General features: G+C 45.9%; 1 protein-coding gene across 1 annotated transcript in view; it reads right to left on the bottom strand.

The window, feature by feature from the left end:
- Nucleotides 1-14,886, bottom strand: part of mgat5 (alpha-1,6-mannosylglycoprotein 6-beta-N-acetylglucosaminyltransferase) — a gene marked incomplete at both ends in the record, with an annotated part of 195,562 nt that overhangs the window by 139,854 nt on the left and 40,822 nt on the right. The gene's annotated exons all lie outside the window — the stretch shown is intronic.

Raw genomic sequence — 14,886 nt, forward strand, 5'->3', positions numbered from 1 at the left:
TGAATATCGATGGCAGAACCAGAGGAGAGGAGAGGATATTGTTCCCTGTTGTATTTTTATTCATTTCATTGTCTTGTACTGAGGGCACAGAAGAACAGAGACGCGCATGGGAGACAAACCGCACAAAAATAGCCCTGCAAAACACGAGGGAGGAATTGAAAGAAAAAACCTGCCTGCCTGTAAATCTCATTGTTGAAAGAAAATGTCTCAGCCTGTAGAGGAGAAGAGACCATCAACCTTTTCCATTAACCCGTCAGGCCTGCTACTGATTCACTGAGAGAAGGGGTGTCGCACCACCAAACCCTGGGCCCTGGGTACAAGGATTCACTCACTTGTTGTGCTTTAAAGCTATACTGTGTAAGTTGCTCAACTAGTGGTCTGTAGCAGTATAGCAAACCGCGGTCGCGTCTGCTTTTTTCGGCCGTTTTTCGCCGCGGACCGGGCCTTCAGACCACCGCGTCCGCCTCGCCGAGACGCTTTCAATGAGGTCTCCCGTGTCCCTCTACGAGCAGCGGTTGGGGAGCTACATGCTAGACTTCTAGACCAGTGTAAACAAAGCTGTTGAAGCAAGCTATTTCCTGAAAAGACAAGATGCACTGTAATTGGCCGGTAGTGTATCATGTGTGTATGATCTGCGATGTGATTGGCCAACGTATACACAACGTATACAGATGATGCAGATTACGTCATTTTGCCGCGAAATCCCGCCCCTGTCAAGGCTAAGTAGAAAACATATAAAGAAAGGGCTTTTGGGGCTGAAATTAACAGAGTGGGGGTTCTAAAACTTTAGCGATTTAATAGTTAGGACAATTTTAAGATATGTTTTATAAAAAAAGTTACATAGTATAACTTTAACTATTGAAAAATAGCAGATATACAAGCTCACAGCGCGGCACCGAGTGCCGCGCTGTGAGCTTGTAGATCTGCTATTTTTGATTTGTCCCAAGTCTTTGAATATTTCAAATCTCTTCTAAGGTTTTTTTGAAAAAACCTATGTTTCTATGTCAGTGATGCTCAAACCTTTTCATGTGAGGGACCCCCAAAATGATATGTATTTGGCCACGGACCCCCATCTAAAAACATTTAGTTCAAGGGACCCCTCTGCCCACATGTTCGCTCGGTGCCGCGCTGTGAGCTTGCAGATCTGCTATTTTTCAATAGCTAAAGCATAAAATAATGAACGCTCCTCCAGATTGGGCCCTAGTAACTCAGTCCCACTCCCCCCCCCCCCCCTTGTGACGCCCCTGAATGAGAATAACTCCTCTTTCCGTGGCCCCCTCCCCAAAGCCATCAAACCAGTGACATCTTAGTTATTACTCGCTCTCTCTGCAGAACGCAGAGCACTGCCCGAGGCAGCTGCCCACTACAGCCACTCAACAAAATAACTTTTACAGCAGTGTGTGTGTGTGTGTGTGTGTGTGTGTGTGTGTGTGTGTGTGTTTGTGTTTATTTGTGTGTGTGTGTGTGTGTGTGTGTGTGTGTGTGTGTGTGTGTGTGTGTGTGTGTGTGTGTGTGTGCGTGCGTGCGTGCGTGCGTGCGTGCGTGCGTGCGTGCGTGCGTGCGTGCGTGCGTGCGTGCGTGCGTGCGTGTGTGCGTGAGGGATGGGACGATAATAGTTAATGGCCTACAACTACACCATCATTCAGAGTTCACAAACAAAGTGCTTAATAAAGTCTCACACCTGTCTAAATACGGTACGGCTTTCTATAATTACCTGTATCTTCCGTTTTCTTTAATAAGAAGCATTTTTATCCGATCACTATCTGTTTATCTCAATGGGGTTGGTGCGCATGGGGAACGCCAGGGAATACATGGGAAAACAGAACGCGATCGGATAAAAAGGCTTCTTATTAAAGAACACAGAGGATGCAGGTAATTATAGAATGCCGTACCGTATTTAGACAAGAGTGAGACTTTATTAAGCACTTTGTGTAAGAACATTCATACACAATCGTATCGTGGAGATTTAAATCCGTCCTCCGCCAAGCACTGGGATCATTTATCGCGATAATATCTTAAATCGCAATTTCTTTGGACACAATTATCGCAATTCGTGACATGACATGTTCATAATGTCCCATCCCTAGTGTGTGTGCGTGTGCGTGCGTACGTGCATTCGAGTGTATGTGTGTGTGTTGGGGAGTAGGGGCTAATGTAGTCTCGCGTAGCCAGACAACTATTCCATAATCTCCGAATGCTATATAGAGTCTGGAACGGCAGCTCCCGAACGGCGAGTATCGGAAGTAGCCAGTGCTGCACGGAACTGTAGTCCCATTGGAAACATAACAGAAACACAATTGCTCAGACTAAGTCATTCGTGCTGCCTATTCTTGTTATGGGTGTATAGTTTAAGAAAACGTTTGAAAACATCATGGAGGTAACACCAATAACACCAGAGAAAGACGAAATAACCCCCCCAGAAATATTGAAAGGAGACAACGCTTCCAGTAGGACATGTTATTGTTACTGCACCAAGGGAGCGGTTGCGTCACATCCGCTTTATCTCGCACTCAATCGTTTCTATTTCCCTTTGCCAGACTGTATGCTGGGAGCATTTGCCAAAATCGCGGAGGCAACAGTCTGGCCTCGCGAGACTATAGGGCTAATGTAACGGAGGTGATCCGAACCTCCCCACCCGGCTTCGAACCCGGGTGTCCCGCGTGAAAGTCCAATATCTTAACCATTACTCCAAAGGGATATCCCTATGGAACGAGGGCAGATACTAGACTTTTGAGGTTTCAGGCTGGGGCTGCGACTCTCTCTCCGCCACACTAACACAGACCAGAGAGAGTAGAAGGCCACATGTTTGGCAGCGGTCAAAACACATGAATGCACTCTGGCACCGTTCTAACACAGAGACGAGCTCCTGAGGATTGGAGGAAAACGCCGCTGCTAGTCTCCTGGTGTAACCTTGCACTCTGCCTGATCCTCCACCGTCCATCCGGTTCTCTCCTCCACCACTGGTAGATAACCACTAGGAGGACGCCTGGCTGGAATCATGATCCCTCCTCCGGGGAGTTTTATAACGATCGGCTCTCGGCCCGCTCCTGGGCGATAACAGTCTAAAAAGCAGGGGTCTTCAACGTTTTCAGGCCCAGGACCCTTTGGCTGAGAGAGAGAGAGATGAAGCAGGGACCCCCAGATTCCATATGGTTTCATCGTTTGACAGCACGATCATCAGGGTATTTTGGATTCATGTCAATTTGTGTTTTCAGATATTTAACCACTTGAACCGTCAATACTTAATAAACTTGACATTTCACTCTGCTCTTTTTTCCCCTCTACACCAAACCTCTTTGCAGGCGATCTACAAGCTCACAACGCCTCGCAGCGCGAGGCATCGTGAGCTTAGATCTGCTATTTTTGGCTAAAGTTCTCAGAATATGGACGTTAGGGTTCAAGTGGTTAATATAAAAAAGGAGAAAAAAGGTTTCACACAAAGATTTGAAGGACCCACTGTAGTAACTCTGAGGACCCCCTAGGGGTCCCGGACCCCCTGTTGAAGACCCCTGGTCTAAAGAACAAGGCGAGATCGAATAGGTGAAGAAGCCTTGAGACTTCCCTGTGTATTTTTGGGGTAGAGAGAGAGAGAGAGAGAGAGAGCGAGAGGGAGAGAGAGAGAGAGAGAGAGAGAGAGAGAGAGAGAGAGAGAGAGACTACAGCCCAGAGTGCAGGGATAGCACTGTGCTGGGCAGCCAAAGAATCCAAGCCCCTCTTGATTAGCTTGCCTCGCTGCCGAGCCATGACTAATGTTCCACTGTTTATCTGAGCAAATGGCAGAGACTGGCTGCTGGTGAGTGTGTGACTGTCTACCATCTATGGCGGCGTGAACAGACCGTTGACAGCTGTACATTTGGGGGGGGGGGGGGGTCGACTGCAAGCAATTTAATTACACGACTCATCCCCGTCTGTCACCTGTGCCCAAATTATTCACTTCCTGTGACGGCCGGGCTACACCAAGCCGTTTTGCGCGCGTCCGTGCGTATGCGGGTTGTGCGTGCGTATGCGTGTTTTGGATAGATCCAATTCAGCCAGCTACACCAGGCGTACGGATAGCGCGAACCACGGATACGCATTCCCTAAAAATAGGATCGGTTCCATTTTTTAAGCACACGTATGCGTTTTGTACACAGACTATCTGGTCTTCCTCACATATACTCCCTCCTTGGTGTAGCCTGGAGCGTTTATGCATACGCGAGCGTCTTCACGGACAGTACGCGTGTATGCGCGCATTTTTTGGTGTAGTCCGGCCGTAAGGAACGCAATGAGCGACACAGCGGTGCTGCAAATGGTTGTTTCTACCAAACCATATCGGATATGTCAAGGTATTTGTGTGAACGTGTGTGTGCGTGTGCGTGTGCGTGTGCGTGTGCGTGCGTGCGTGCGTGCGTGCGTGCGTGCGTGCGTGCGTGCGTGCGTGCGTGTGCGTGCGCCATCGAAAGGGCAAGGCAGACTCCAGATCAGCGCAACGCAGCTGCATGATGTAATGCTACAGTGGTTCTCGGGAGCGAAAACAAACGTCTTTGTTTTTCAAGAGTGTTGTAATGAGCATCAGGGTCAATCAGCACACACATGAACTGTTGTGTGAGAGAGAAAGTGCTTGTGTGTGTGTCTGTGTGTCTGTGTGTGTGTGTATAAGAAGAGGGACATATATTCCCCTTTGCAGTGCGTCTCAAGTGCGTGCCCTGCCCACTGCCCAGTGCCCAGACATGGGTGCAGCGTGTGCACGTGTACGCGCCGTACCAAGTGTGCGACCGCACGTGAGACCCTGGCGTTCCCCCGGCTGACGTGGCCTGGCTATAAGCCTCCGTCCCTGGACTTCTGCTTCTCCTACCTTGGCCCAGACTTTAGGTGCTGAATTAGGCTTTAATCAGCGAGTGGAAGACGAGATGGGGGAGAGAGAGAGAGAGAGAGAGAGAGAGAGAGAGAGGGAGAGCAAGGCCAGATGTGCAACAACAGCAGCACCACTGTTTTGACAGAGGGAGTGAGCAGGGGTGTCACACCAAATTCTGGGCCCTGGGTACAAGGATTCACTGTGGGCCCCCCCATGAATGTTCTTCCTAGAGGGGAGGGAATTTAACCCATTTAGACTGGGAACGCATTGTTTTGTGCTTTAACTATTGAAAAATAGCAGATGTACAAGCTCACAGCGCGGCACTGAGTGCCACGCTGTGGGTTGTGCTCAATCTATGCGTTGCTCAAACCTTTTCATGTGAAGGACCCCCAAAATGATATGAAATTGGCCACGGACCCCCATTTCAAAATATTTAGTTTCAGGGAACCCCCAGAAGCAAAATTTGAATTACAAATGTTTGCTTAAAAAAAAATACATATATTCAAAGATTTGCCGACATTTTCATGACTTTTCAAAAATAGCAGATCTACAAGCTCACAGCTCGGCACTCGGTGCTGCGCTGTGAGCTTCTATATCTGCTATTGTTTTTATAGCTAAAGAATAAAATAATTAAGGCCCCCTCCACCTTGGGCCCTAGTAACTCAGTCCCACTCCCCCCCCCCCCCACCCCCCTTGTGACACCCCTGGGAGTGAGGAAGGGAGGGATGTTTACAACGGGACAGGAAAAGGAGGCAGAGGAAACTGCCTACAGTATATAGGCAGTGCACAGTACTCTCCCAAGGGACGGTGGAAGATTTTAACTAGCACAATAACAACACAGACCAGACATGGCAAGAAAGGCGGGGTGCAGGGACAGGGAGGGGATGTTATAAGACAGCGAGAGATGGAGAGAAAGAGAGAGAGAAGAGGGAGAGGGAGAGAGAGAGAGGGGGAAAGAGAGCTTGCAGCAAGCAGGGCAGTGAGCAGTGAATGGATTAATTAAGGAGATGCAGAGAGAGTGAGACAGACAGAGAGAGGAGAAACAGAGTAAAAGGTGTACAGAAAGTAGAGTGCAAGAACAGAGAAGTAAGCTAATGGATGAGAGGTCCCACATTTCATTGTTCCTACATCCCATTAGTCAGAATCTGGTGAATGTGGTGAAAATACTACGCCTAAACCTAACCCAAACCTCAGTAAAACTATGCCTAAACCTAACCCTAAACTAACGAGATGTGGGACTAATTAGATGTGTGAGTTAGAGAAGTGGTTCTCAATCTGTGGGTCGGGACCCCCGGGGTGGTCTCCAAATTATTTTGGGGGGGTCCCCAGATGATTAACTTAAATGTCCTGCATTGTTTTCTTTCTCAACAGTAAACAAACCAACATAACTTTTCAGTGTGTAGAGGGTATCTGCACATTTCAAAAGTGACAATTTAAGGACTTTTTAATGCCTCTAAAATGACAAATTAAACATTGGCCAAATTGTCAAATATTAGACGCAGAAATTGTGAAAATAGCAGATCTACATGCTCACAACGCCTCGCAACACGAGGCGTTGTGAGCATGTACTGTAGATCGGCTATTTTCACAATAGAACCATGTTATACGAAATGTAATGCTCTTAGTGCTCGTTAAGGTGGGAGGGTCCCCATTAAAATATGATTATTTTGGGGGTCGTGGCCTGAAAAGGTTGAGAACCACTGAGTTAGAGAAGCGATGGAGACAGAGAGGACAAATGAAGAGAGAGAGAGAGAGAGAGAGAGAGAGAGAAGCACGTGGAAAGGCAGTGTGGTGTGTTGTGTGCTAACTCCAGATGTTCCATCCATTTCCATCCCACCCTGGCCTTGATCAACCACAACCCCAGAGGGGAGAACCTACCCATGGGGAATGGAGAGAAAGAGAGAGGATGGGAGGGGGGTGTGTGCGGGTGCGCCAAGGCCTGCTGCGTGTGCGTGCGTGCGTGCGTGCGTGCGTGCGTGCGTGCGTGCGTACGTGCGTGCGTACGTGCCAGTTGGACTGGATTTATTCGATTCCATTCCATTTGATCAGCTCACAATGTGAAAGGCGTCTGGAGTTTATTTGCTGATGTGGAGTCCGTTTGCTCGCTCCGACTTGTTTCTGGGCTCCCTTCTTGCTTTTGAGCAGGGAACGAGTGATGGGTAGCAATCCTAACTAAGTTAGCGTACTGCAGAACACCAAATGGCAAAGTAGTAGGAATGTCTGGTTTCTGTCATTTCTGGTTGAATGTCTGAAATTATGTTTTCTTTCAAAACAAGTTGTCCTATGTTTGACTGCAGAAGAAGAGATGTGTGTTTTGCTGGAAAGCAGAATAATCTGCAAAAGGAAAATATCTGCAATATAAATTCAATAATTTAAATACGATGTAACAATACAATCTGACCAGAATCCTCTCCTGAAATACTGTATATCTCTGCAGCTTATCCATTATCCATGTTCAGCATATGACAATTATTTTCAGTATATAAAGATGGTTGTGACCGTCAGGTCGCAAGTTACTATGAAAACCTCCACCGGCTGTCTGTCAGTCAGTCCCTCTGTCAGTCAGTCCCTCCGTCTGTCCATCACGTCACACTTTTGTCCCTACTCTTATCTCCGGCACCGGTGCCCCTATCCATGCCAAACTTTGCACACACTCTCCTTGGCTGGCAAACCACAACCTCCGCCCCTGATTTCTCACATGGCCCTGTTCTAGCGTGTATACATTACATGCGACCTGACTGTCGCTTATCTCCCGATTAGGGAGTCTTACTGGTATATAATGTTGACTTTCGTCATTATAGAACTTTTGTGAAAACACAAATATCAGGACATTATGACAACAGACTATGGCATGTTCTCACGCATAGTACCATATCATAATCACCATCATCATCATCATCGTGTTCTCTATGGCGAGCTTTGTGAGGAACTCCACAGCCGTGGTTCAGGTCAGGATATATATTTTTTCACTGGGCAATCTCAAGCCACTCTGTAATGCACCCAGCAGGCCTTAATGAAAGCAAAACGATCTGCACTTTCTCCCAATTTGTTTACAAGTAGGCTATAAGGAGGAGTGGTGTGGTCTGTAGTGTAGTGCGCTCCATATGGGGATGAGGGCTCTTCAGGGACCCCAAGATAGCTAGTTAGATGAACGCACACCCACTCCACACACACACACACACACACACACACACACACACACACACACACACACACACACACACACACACACACACACACACACACACACACACACACACACACACACACACACACACACACAGCGGCATCTTGGCTGTGCATGCTTCCAGCTGGATGTGCAGGCTAGAGCAGTGGTTCCCAAACTTTTCAGGTCGAGACCCGAAAGGCAGATTAGTCGTTTGCACGGGACCCAAACTCGTGAAAATAGCAGATCTACAAGCTCACAACTCGTCGCGCGGCACTGCGAGATTGTAGATCATCTATCTTCACTACTACTTCGTCATTATTATTATTTATTCAGGAGATTTCTAAAGACCTTTGGTTTGTTTATTTATTATTAAAATGTATAAAACTATTATAAATTATTATTACAAAACTTTTGAAATATATATAATTTTTTAATTGTAGGTAAAAGAAATGGGATTTTTACTACAGTCGTGACCCATACAAATGTAGCCTGTGACCCACAAATGGGTGCCGACCCACTGTTGGGAACCACTGGGCTAGAGGACATCTTGAAGAGGTAAATGTGTTGGAAACGCTCCACTGCTCCACCCTGCTGTTCTCCATCATGTGATGGAGCAACAATGACCTCTAGCTACACAGATCTGGACACTCTGAGGGCCAGCAGCACATCCTTCCTGGAGCAACACATCAAAGGGTGGGGTTGGGTTAAGGTCCTCTGCTCTGGCTTCAAACTCAAACAGATGTGATGACTTGTCGTGATAGGATACGTGCTGCACATTTGTCTGTGTCTCTGGTTATGGTTGCAAACACTGTGCTATTGGGTAAGCGAGGAGCGAAATCCCTGCAGGTTGCGACCAAAGTTGACGCCCCCCCAGTCACTATGCCAGACCCAGGCTAGGCTCGGGAGGCGAAGGGAGACTGTTAGGTATTTTGTTGTGGTTCATATCATCTTTTTATCATTTCATATTGATGACCAACTGACCACCTGACCCTAAGGCACAGCCATAATGCCATGTGCAGCATTTACAAGGCCAGGCTTCTGTCTGGTAGAAATGAAGCCTTATCTACTGCCATGGAGCCTGTACCAAAAAACAATGAGAATTGTTTTGGTTCAGCTCAGCCTGGAAGGACATCCCTTCAGCAACCTATTAACTCTTTGCCACGTACCTGTATATGGAACCCACTTGTGGACAAGAAACATCCTATGTACTGTTGAAACGTCATCCATTGACTGACAAAATGACCTGTACTTAAACTCATGTCAAAACATCACTTGTCAGAGAGAGCACGAACCATTGAACCATTATTTCTGTACTGTACCCGTCTTGAATTCTCTCTCTCCAGTAAACATTCCATTCTCACTCTGAATCACTCTCCTGTCTTATGTCTGTGTGATGGATTAATGTATCTCATAGGGGAATAAGAAGGTGTTGTTGTTTACAAATAATATTTCCATCAGAGACCTCTTGTGTCAAGCAAATCTCTGCAGACAGCAGTAGTAGCGTGTTTTACGAGTTTAATAGCATTATTTTTGCATTATGTCCGACGAGTTTTCTTCTTCTTTTTCCTCTTTTCTGCATAGTACTGTGATTTGTCTGTCATTCTATGTTATAAGTTAAAAAAAGGACCCAAATTGCTTGACAAAAGCTTTTTTGAGGTATCCTTTTAGTTGACCGTGTACTACTAGGCTACCAGTGAAGTGTACTGTCACGAAACTGCAAGGGGGCGTCAACTTTGGTCGCAACCTGCAGGGATTTGGCTCCTCGCATTGGGTAACAAGGGAGGGGGCCGGGGAGTGCTGAGGAGGTACCCTGGACACATTGGAACACCCAGCCAGATGTGTGGCTGGCTTGATAAAAGTCTGTCACACACATGTCCTCATGCAGGAAAACAAGAAGAGACCCAGCCAGCACTGCACTATAAATGTAATGAAATAAATAAATAAATAAATAAATGCTGAATTGAAATGTTAATAGCTTTGCCATCACTGGTGGGTCAGTTTGATAAGAGTGTCTGTCGCTCCACACCGGGATTCGAATAACTCATGCACAACATGGAGTGCAACAGTTTCAATAGCGACATTAAGCAGACCGTTTCTACTACCGCAACGTGAGGTGGGACTACGGCTGCTATGACGTAATCGCCGTAGCGATCAAAATGGTTAAGCAAAGCCTCGGCGGCGACGGGTTCCCACCGCTTTCATTGAACGCTTTGGTTCGCCATGGGAACCAAAGCGGTACGCCTACTCCGTCTTCTGCGTGTGCGCGTGCACACGCAGAAGACGGAGTAGGCGCTACGTGGGAAGGGACCTTCTGCCGTAGTAGAGACGGCCGCGGCAACGGCAGGTTGATCTATCGAGCGCGGATCATTTCCGATTACTGTTGTCATCTGCCGTTGTCGTAGCGTTGCTTAAACTGGCTAATGGACGGACAGAGAGACGTCAAGCTGCATCAGTGCTTCACTAGCAGTAGCAATCCTGCAACAATACAAGATATTCTTTATTACGGTCAACTTGCCACTGCTTGTTTCCTTTGAAGCCGCGCACGCACGCACACGCACACACACACACACACACACACACACACACACACACACACACACACACACACACACACACACACACACACACACACACACACACACACACAGTGAGTGCACAGAGATCACAGGCCCCTATTGTCCAGCTTCCTATCATAGGTAGGAGAACGGTCACGCTATTATAAAGTGACTGCTGGTTGCTACGCACACTTTGCAGAGATTCCGAGACGCCACAGACAAGACAGACCACATTCCTTCCAACCAGTTATGTTAAGTGACCCCACTCAAACGCATGCTGCTCATGTGCCCCAACTTGACAGGTTTACTCTGGCTTCATTCAGCGCTGGAGTTTCACCACAGCAAAGACAACCTCTGCGATGTCGGGCCAAAACGTGCCAAAGAAATAAGAGGAGATGTCATCCAGCTCGGTTTCCATCGACCGCACACACAACGGGACCCATTGTTTAGAACATTTGTCTGTCTTTTTGTTGAGTTATAAACGATCCCATCGAGCAGAGTATTCGTTAGTGTTGCTGCAACCGGCACAGACAACCAAAGACATGGTACAGTACATCACCTCAGAACCACAATTTACCCTAGCACTGACAATCACTCAAACCGCCTGCAGAACATCTCCAGTGTGTGCGTTTGTTGGGGAAGGGGTACAGAGACACATACTTCCCACAGATTACACACACCCGAAGTGAGTTTGAAAACATGACCAATGATGAAAAACTCCCATACCTACTGGGAGAAATACAACAATGTTCGAAGTCGAACACGGCAGCAAGATTTGTGAACTGTTGCGACAAAAGAAGGCTAGAAACACAAACACCCTAAGGACTATAAACCATGGATTGACATCTAGACCTACTGCATGCACATACAGTATGAAACAGAGCTGATACCTTTAAATGCATTTTGAGAAAAAAATAATGCTGCTATTTGTTCCAAAAGCTTTATACCCTGTATATAAATAAAATGTCACAATGCGACAAAACTCAGTTTACACAATGCTGTACCCCTCCAACTGTATATATGTTCCCTATTTTCAACTGTTTTTATTTTCTTTGTGACACTTGCTTTGGCAATGTAAACGTATGTTTTCTCATGCCAATAAAGCTCCTTTGAATTGAATTGAATTGACATGTGGGCTCAGCAGTTGTGGGAGGACTCGAGACAGCACATGAGACCAAGAGCATTTTCACAGAAGCAAGCATGTCATTTGCACATTTTCACCCCATCAAGGATGTGATGGGGGTCACACTGACTGTATAGCTGCCACCGGCAATTCAATTTGATTTTCCCCTTCTTTGTTTAACTCTCTTTTGTGCTGAATGGTTTTTCGTCAGCCCTGACCATATCCACACGGCAGACATTTTTGCTTTGACGTCATACTCGTCAATCTGTGTCTCTGATGTGTTAGTGAAGGATGTCGAGAATGACAGTAAGATTCATATTGTTTGTGTGTGTGTGTGTGAGAGAGAGAGAGAGAGAGAGAGAGAGAGAGAGAGAGAGAGAGAGAGAGAGAGAGAGAGAGAGAGAGAGAGAGAGAGAGAGAGAGAGAGAGAGAGAGAGAGAGAGAGAGAGAGAGAGAACATACTGTACTGTATGTGTGTGAGTGTACGAATATGTGTGTGTGGAAATCTATATGTGAGAGGTACTTGGGAGCGGACAGAATCTCTCAGCACCTTATTAGTATTGAGTGTGTGTGTGTGTGTGTGTGTGTGTGTGTGTGTGTGTGTGTGTGTGTGTGTGTGTGAGAGAGAGCGCGCGCACGTATAATATGTGTACGTGAGAGAGTGTGTGTGCAGTATGTTTGTATACCCGATTAGTATTGATCTGATCCTTGAGGAAGTAAACAGGCCTTCCCGGCCATAATGGAGACCACAGGCTCCACTTTAAATCACCAGAAAGAAGACCGGTTTCCGACATTACGTAATTAGAAAGGAACTGCGGACATCATATTGTATTCCATTCTATTCTAATTCTTTTATTTGATTGATTGATTTGGGGCGGGGGTCAATTTATCCTTTACATATAGATTATCACCCGGGCATTTGTCGTTGGCCGGCATGTCGTATGCTGCAACCCCATTTCTTAGCGCAGGGGTCTTCAACGTTTTCAGGCCGAGGACCCCTTAGTTGAGAGAGAGATAAAGCAGGGACCCCCACAACCTTTTCATAGATTCCATATAGTTTCATCGTTTGACAGCACGATCATCAGTGTATTTTGGATTCATGTCAATTTTGTGCTTTCAGATATTTAACCACTTGAACCGTCAATGCTTAATAAACTTGACCTTTCACTCTGTACTTGGTCTGCTCTTTTTCCCCTCTACACCAAACCTCTTTGCCAAAATAGCCGATCTATAAGATCACAACGCCTTGCAGCGCGAGGCGTTGTGACCTTGTAGATCTGCTATTTTTGGCTAAAGTTCTCAGAATATGTACGCTAGGGTTCAAGTGGTTAATATAAAGAAAGGAGAAAGAAAGTCACACAAAGATTTGGAGGACCCCCTGTAGTAACCCCGAGGACCTCCTAGGGGTCCCGGGACCCCCTGTTGAAGACCCTTGTCTTAGCGGACCAGTTGAGGCGGTCGCTCGGCACGCGGAGGCAGTTGAGCTCGCGCAGATTGCTCAGCTAGCCGTGTCAGCCCTCAGGGCTGTGAGGAATAATTTCTCCATACTGTTAGTGAAGGGCCTTACTGTCTTCTTATTATCATGTGTACCAGGCTGTGTAATGACCTGTCTTGTGGCAAACTGTGACACGAGGACGATGTTCATTCATCCTTTTTGCCTCACGACATGTTCTGACTTATCTGCATACTATTCTATTCTGCATAATGGAATCCACATTATCCCTTCGTTCAACATAGAACTACTTGACCGCCTTTGTTATTAATGTATTTCTGCGGTCAGCTCGTGTAATAAACTTCTATAAAAAGCGTGCCCCGAATCTGTTTGCCTCGACATCTTAATTTGTCTAGAATTCCAGCGCCCTCTCCACACTTTTATCACTCCCCTCACCCAGAGAAAATGAAGACTGTGTACAGTAATATATATGATGGGTTTCTACAGCCGTGGTTCTCAACATTTTCAGGCCGCGACCCCCAAAATAAACATATTTTAACTAGGGAGCACTAAGAGTTAAGGCATTATATTTTGTATAACACAGTTCTATTGTGAAAATAGCAGATCATGTTCATAAACGCTGAGGCGTTGTGAGAATGTAGATCGCCTATTTTCACAATTTCAGCCTCTAATATTTGACAATTAGGCCAATGTTTGATTTGTGATTGTAAAGGTATTTAAAAAGTCCTGAAATTGTCACTTTAGAAATGTGCAGATACCCTCTATAACTTGAACTTTATGTTGGTGTGTTTACTGTTGAATGAGAAAACAATGTGCACATTAAGTTAACCAGTAAGACTCCCTAAACGGGAGATAAGCGACCGTCAGGTCCCCAAAATAATTTGGGGACCCACAGGTTGAGAACCACTGTTCTAGAGTACAGCACGGCCTAACATTGTAATGCTGTATCATGTCTCGTAGAGACAGATTTTGACCGTATTTAATAATTTCCCTTTAGTTGCTTCGGCTTATAGTTGTGATTAGTCTAACCTATTGTGGCACATTCTATGCCGCCCGGCGGATCTCGCCGGGTCTTCCGACGTCTCGAAATGACGTGGAGGGTGACAGGACTCCTGCTGCTGTCCGCTTTGAGCAAATGAGGAAGTGATCCGCCGTGGAAAACGAGTGATAAATCATAGCGATTCTATAATTATAATGGATAAGCCTAAACAAACCAGTTCACATGAACAATACTGATGTAAAATAAGATATCTGAACGGCTACATTTATTTATACAATTAGAATGTCATGAACCAGCACAGTTATAGGGGGGCTTTCCCAGGATTATTTTTCTTCCGATCGCCAAAATAAGCCTGGGTTTCCGAGGCTAAGTTGTGATTAAAGAGATGGTGAGTGACCGAGTGAAAACTGTTGTGATACTAGCAGCAATAACAGATAAATCATTAGGCTAATTACCAGATTATTATAGTTCTCTGTGTTACACATCTGCTATCATCGGAGTAGTGGTGGGCGATATGGAAAAATACAATATCACAATATTTTCCCAAGCTGTATCACGATACAAGATTTTATCACGATTCTTTTTCATGTAGGTTTTTAGGGTTATTTTTCAAGTTACTTGACAAAACCTAGACTCTCTGGGTTCCTTTTTAGAGGTCTAAATTGAACTTTACAAGTATGTAACTCTGACAGTATACAAATTAAACCAAATGTTTAATTTGTATACTGTCAGAGTTAAGTGGAGACCTTGAC

The sequence above is a fragment of the Nannobrachium achirus genome (genome assembly GCF_963921795.1).
Source record: "Nannobrachium achirus genome assembly, chromosome: 24".
In the NCBI taxonomy this organism is placed as follows: Eukaryota; Metazoa; Chordata; class Actinopteri; order Myctophiformes; family Myctophidae; genus Nannobrachium; species Nannobrachium achirus.